Here is a 6,219-nt window from a genome sequence, read left to right on the forward strand (position 1 = left end):
TTATTTATTTCGTTCATAGCACTTTTGATGGTCCAACGTGTGGTCAGGGCCTGCTGTAGCTTATAATAAGGTTAGAGATCTAGGAAAAAATCAGCCATTCCACCATAATTTCAACAATATCTAGGACAGCAGATATGTATTCACATCAAATGTCATCCACGTTGAACTTCATGCTGGAATTTTAGGTGTCCCTAAAAGAGTAAATATGCTTTCTTCCTAAAGCCAAACCTAAATGGCCTTCAGGCTGAGGCCACTCAGCCACCAATCCATGAATCCCCTACGCGGACAGCCCCACAGTCTGGGCACAATTGATCTAGAAGAGACATTAGGGTTACAAACATCTGGGATCACCATAAAGCTGTGGGGTTAGTTGATATTTTTGCTCTCAAGGTGCCCACACATGAACCAACATTGCTATCATCCAACAAAGCCAGATCCCTTCTGGATCTGCCAATGAGTATCACATAGTGATCACACACTGATAGGCACTGGCAGGTCAGATTTTTTTGTCCAGACAGATTTGCTGCATTATGGCGGAATCACAAGGTGGTCTGTCCAAACCGTCTGCCATGGAGCCCATAAATATATCAGTGGCTGGCTGTACCCTGAGGCCAAAACTGATTGTATAATTGGAATACAATTAACATATTAACATTACTCATGATTCTCCTGTGGCGTAGAGAGGCTTTACCAGAATAAATAAAGGGTATTATAATGGATGGCAGATGTAAAAGGGAAATTATGCTTTTGCAAAGAATTAAATGAGACATTTGTTGATGAAAGTAATCTGTTATCCATTGCTTAACCGATCCTGTGGCGGTATTCTCTGGGAGAACACCATACCTCTCTGTTTTTCTGTGCACCTACTTTTCTGCCAACCCCTAGTTCTAGCCCTGCAGCCATTCACTCTGAGACTTCTGTGTTATCAGTTTCATTACGAGCCTTGATTCCCCGGCCAACCCAAGATTTTCACATTACACTGCGTCCACTTCAGCCAGCTCCATATATCACAGCATCGTCAAAGAAATACATTTATAAAGCCAGTATTAGCGTCACATGGCTTTGATCTGAAAAGATAAGAAGTTTTTGCCCAGTGCTTTGCCTGTTGTCAAACCTAAACATTTCAGAACTTTTAGTTTTGTGCTTCATTGTCCAGAAGAGCAGCACCATCTCCTACTGCTATGAGGTAAGTTGAGAACCTTGTCTCAGTGGCCAGTTACCAGTTATTATTATGCCTAGTGCAGTCCCATTAAGGGTATAAGTGGATATTTTTACATCCCAGGTGCATGACTTTACATTTATCAACATTGAATCTCATTTGCCACTTAGCTGCCCAGATTGCCAGTTTGTCAAGATCCTGTTGCAAGTGCCACATCCTGGATGGAATTAATTGGGCTGGATAATTTTGTGTCATCTGCAAACACTGATACATTACTTACAACACCCTCCCCTAAGTCATTAATGAACAAGTTAAATAAAAGTGGACCCAATACTGAGCCCTGGGGGACCCCACTAAGAACCTTACTCCACGTAGAGAATGTAACAGCTTTTTGTTGTCCCAGTATATATTTGTTTTTTGCACCAGACATTAAATGATATAACATTATGGTCACTATTACCCAGGGGTTCAATGACTTGGACATTTAAGATAAGTTCTGGGTTATTTGAGATCACTAGATCCAGAATAGCATTTTTTTCTGGTTGGCTCCTCAACAACCTGTGCCATAAAATTGTCATGTAACAAGTTTATACATTTTTTCCCATTAACTGATCTAGCAGTACGGTTGCTCCAGTCAATATTTGGGTAATTAAAATTTCCCATTATCATTACTTTACCTAAACTAGCAGCCTTTTCTATTTGCATCAGGAGCTTTGCCTCCTCCTCATCACTTATATTAGGGGGTCTATAGCATACGCCTACAATTAATTTGATGGACTCTTTATAATCGGTGAAGAGCGGTAAGGCTTCATTTTCTAACATAACCTCCTCCTTTATATGAGCTTTTAAATCCTGCCTAACAGACATACCCCTCCTCATTTTCTATTGCCTCTGTCCCTCCGAAATAAAGTAAAGCATTAACATTAACTACCCAGTCATGTGACTCATTCCGCCATATTTTGGCCACACCAATCACATTTGCAAACATACATTTAATACTGGTACCATATTGCATATATGACATGTGGTTATAACGTCGCTCATTGCACTAGTGATGCAGCCCCCCTTTCACCTGCTTCGATGCTAAAGTTTTAAGTGCAGACCGGGGGTGGGGGGCGGCAGCAGCCCCAGAATTGCCCCTGCTCTATGGCCTATGTTAAATAGGTGCTTCAGCTTTATGGTAGCTTAAGGGTAGGACTACATGGACGTTTTTGGCACGATCCGTGAGAGATCCGTGAGAGATCCGCTCGTTTGGCGATGTTGTCAAACGACCGGATCTCTCCCCGATATGCCCACCTCAAGGTGGGCAATATCGGGCTGATCCGATTGTGGGCCCTATACCAATGAGCGGTCGGATCGCGGGACCGCATCAACGAATAGATGCGGCCGCGATCCAGGAGGGGTAGGGTTTTTTTAACATTAAGGTGGCCATACACGGAGAGATCCACTCGTTTGGCGATGGCGCCAAACGAGTGGATCTCTCCCTGATATGCCCACCTTGAGGTGGGCAATATCGGGCTGATCCGATCATGGGCCCTAGGGCCCAACGATCGGATCCTAACGAATAGCAATGGGGGGTTGGATCGCGGGACCGCAACAACGAATAGATGCGGCCGCGATCCGACGGGATTTTTCATCCCATCCGATCGAGATCTGGCCAGATCTCGATCGGTGAAGCCCGTCGGGGGGCCCCATACACAGGCCAATAAGCTACCGACACGGTCTGTCTGCAGCTTTTATCGGCCCGTGTATGGCCACCTTAACACAAAATAACAGCTGCCTGGTAGATCTAAGAACAACACTCAATAGTAAAAACCCATGTCCCACTGAGACACATTCAGTTACATTGAGAAGGAAAAACAGCAGCCTGCCAGAAAGCATTTCTCTCCTAAAGTGCAGGCACAAGTCACATGACCAGGGGCAGCTGGGAAATTGACAAAATGTCTAGCCCCATGTCAGATTTCAAAATTGAATATAAAAAAATCTGTTTGCTCTTTTGAGAAATGGATTTCAGTGCAGAATTCTGCTGGAGTAGCACTATTAACTGATGTGTTTTGGAAAAAAACATGTTTTCCCATGATAGTATCCCTTTAAATGTATTATTGCATGGGGTCGCAGCATTGATCAGATGTGACACAATGTCAGACGCAGCATTGATTTTTTTTGCCGCAGCGCATCGGATCGCGTCAAAAACGTCCATGTAGTCCTTCCCTTAAGCTTGTTATAGAATCTCCTTATCCTAGAAACTTTTTGAATTATGTGTCTTCCTCTGCTACATATTTTCAGCTTCAAATGGAGGGGTCAGTGCCCCCGGCAGCCAAAAAATCTATTGCTGTGTGAATTTAAATGTTATTATTTTTACTTTTTCTTATTTATTTTTCTATTCAGGCCCTCTGCCGTTCATATTCCAGTCTCTCATTCAAACCACTGCCTGGCTGCGAAAGGTAAACGCTTCTATGAGTCATGAATCCACTGAATGGCTCCCTGTATTTCTATGGTTTACACCTGTGCAGCATTAATAGAATGAAGTAGCAGTGAGCATAAGGGCTCTCACCCGGCTCTTCTGTTCCCAGAAGATGCAACATGCTGCGTCTAAACAAACGCACTGATGACGCTTGTTTAGAAACGCACTCATGAGTACAGTCAGGTAGAATACAATGGAATCGATTTGCAAATGTGTCGGCAGCTTATTGGCCCCCCAAACAATGTAGGTCTCTATAAAAAGATATTGCATAAAACAGCTCATATGTAAAACCCTGCTTCATGTAAATAAACCAGTTTCATAATAATATACTTTTTAGCAGTATGTGCCATTGGGTAATCCTAAATAGAAAATTGCCATTTTAAAAAATAAACGCCCCCTGGGATCATACGATTCACGGTGCACACAAACAAACCAACAAACTAGACTTCTTAGGTCACATGAGCCAAATAACAGACAGAGTTGTGTCTTTTGCTTCAACACTTCTTCCTGTTACAGTTAGAGCTGCAGTATTTCTGGTCAGGTGATCTCTGAGGCAGCACACAGACCATCACGAAACGGTGGTTAACGATCTTCTGGCCTATATAATAAAATATATAATGTTCCAATGAGCCAAATTCCCAGTGCTGTAACATAGTGTAGCTTAGACATTGAGCTGAATGGTTGCTATGGGTCACTGAATGGGTGCAATATAGCATCTATATTGTCACTCCTACCAACCCAAACCTATATCCACATTTCATACTTACATCCAATCTAATACCCTATGGATACCCGACCCACTGCAGAATTCTGTACTTCTTCTGACTGTTGAGACCATGTAGCAAAACAGTGTCGCCTGCTGTTCTGTGGTCTGCTCTGCTATAAAAATTAAGTTAGTGAGCATGGAAGAGTCATCCGATTTTTTTTTTTCACTAGATCAGTGTCATCTTGTCCAAAATAAACAGCAGGTGGTGCCGTTGCTTCAATTTCATTATATTAGCAGTGTAAAAACGAATATGGTTCTCAAATTGCAGGGCGGACTATCCAGATCCAGGGGGGTTAAAAGTATTGGCTGGGGCCAAGGTTGAGCTTTCACTGCCTTTAAATGCTACACATCCATGCCATTTAGATGGTTATTATGAACTAAAGGAGGATTAGTTGTGCAGTGCGGTGCTTGCAGCCAATAATCATCATGACATGAAGCAACAAAACTATTTCCAAATCTATGGGGCAGATTTATTTAGGTTCGAATGGTAAATTCGAATTTTAGAGTTGGATTTTTGGTCAAAACTCACAAATTCAAGTTAAAAATAATCCAAACTCGAATTCAAATTTAAGATTTATCATACCTCGTCCCTGGGTTTTATAATGACTACTCCATAGTATGCCACCTAATCCTGCCGAGTTCATGTAGAAGTCAATGGCAGAGATCCAGTGACACATTTCAAGATGTTAATAGCCTTCCTGACAGCTTTTTTTCAGAGAAAAAACCCGATTCAAGTTCCGTTGAATTCGATTTGAGTTTTCAGGGTCAGTGATATTCGTTTAGACGTTTGTTTATTGGCCCATGTATGGGGCCCCCCGACGGGCTTCACCGATCGAGATCTGGCCAGAATCTGCACCGAGGGGTAAGTAAAGACTAAGGGCAGAGACACACGGTCAGATTCGGGGAGGTTTAGGCGACAAATTTGCTCTTCTTCGGGGCGATTAATCTCCCCGAACTGCCTTCCCGCCGGCTAGAATGTAAATTGCAGACGGGATGGCACTTCCTCATGATTGCCATCCCACCGGTGATTTACATTGTAGCTGACAGGAGGCAGTTTGGGGAGATTAGTCCCCCCAGAAGAAGAGATTTGCCGCCAGGCGACTAATCTCCCTGAATCTGACTGTGTCTCTGCCCTTAGGGGCATTTGCCCGGGGTAGCAGCTAGGCTGGGAAGAGGGAGGGGGGTCTATGGGGGGTAGGAGTTTTTTTAACTTTAGGGGTTTAGTTCTCCTTTAAGCACTTGGGCTCCTCTTAGCAATATCTTACTCAGGGGCAGATGTACCAAGGGTCGAATATCGAGGGTTAATTAACCCTCGATATTCGACTGGGGAATTGAAATCCTTCGACTTCGAATAACGAAGTCGAAGGATTTTGCGCAAATAGTTAGATCGAACGATCGAAGGAATAATCGTGCGATCAAACGATTAAATCCTTAGAATCGAACGATTTGAAGGATTTTAATCCAACGATCGAAGGATTATCCTTCGACCAAAAAAAGATAGCCAAGACTATGGGGACCTTCCCCATAGGCTAACATTGACTTCGGTAGCTTTTAGGTGGCGATCTAGGGGGTCGAAGTTTTTTCTTAAAGAGACAGTACTTCGACTATCGAATGGTCGAATAGTCGAACGATTTTTAGTTCGAATCATTCAATTTGAAGTCGTAGTCGAAGGTCGAAGTAGCCAAAAAAACACTTCGAAATTCGAAGTATTTTTTTCTTCTATTCCTTCACTCGAACTTAGTGAATGGGCCCCTTAATGTCACTTAAAGGAATAAGCTAACAGGAGGGGTTCAGCTAATGAAGGAACATATGGAATCACCCACAAGTGGA

This window comes from Xenopus laevis, chromosome 9_10S (assembly GCF_017654675.1).
Source record: "Xenopus laevis strain J_2021 chromosome 9_10S, Xenopus_laevis_v10.1, whole genome shotgun sequence".
Classification (NCBI taxonomy): Eukaryota; Metazoa; Chordata; class Amphibia; order Anura; family Pipidae; genus Xenopus; species Xenopus laevis.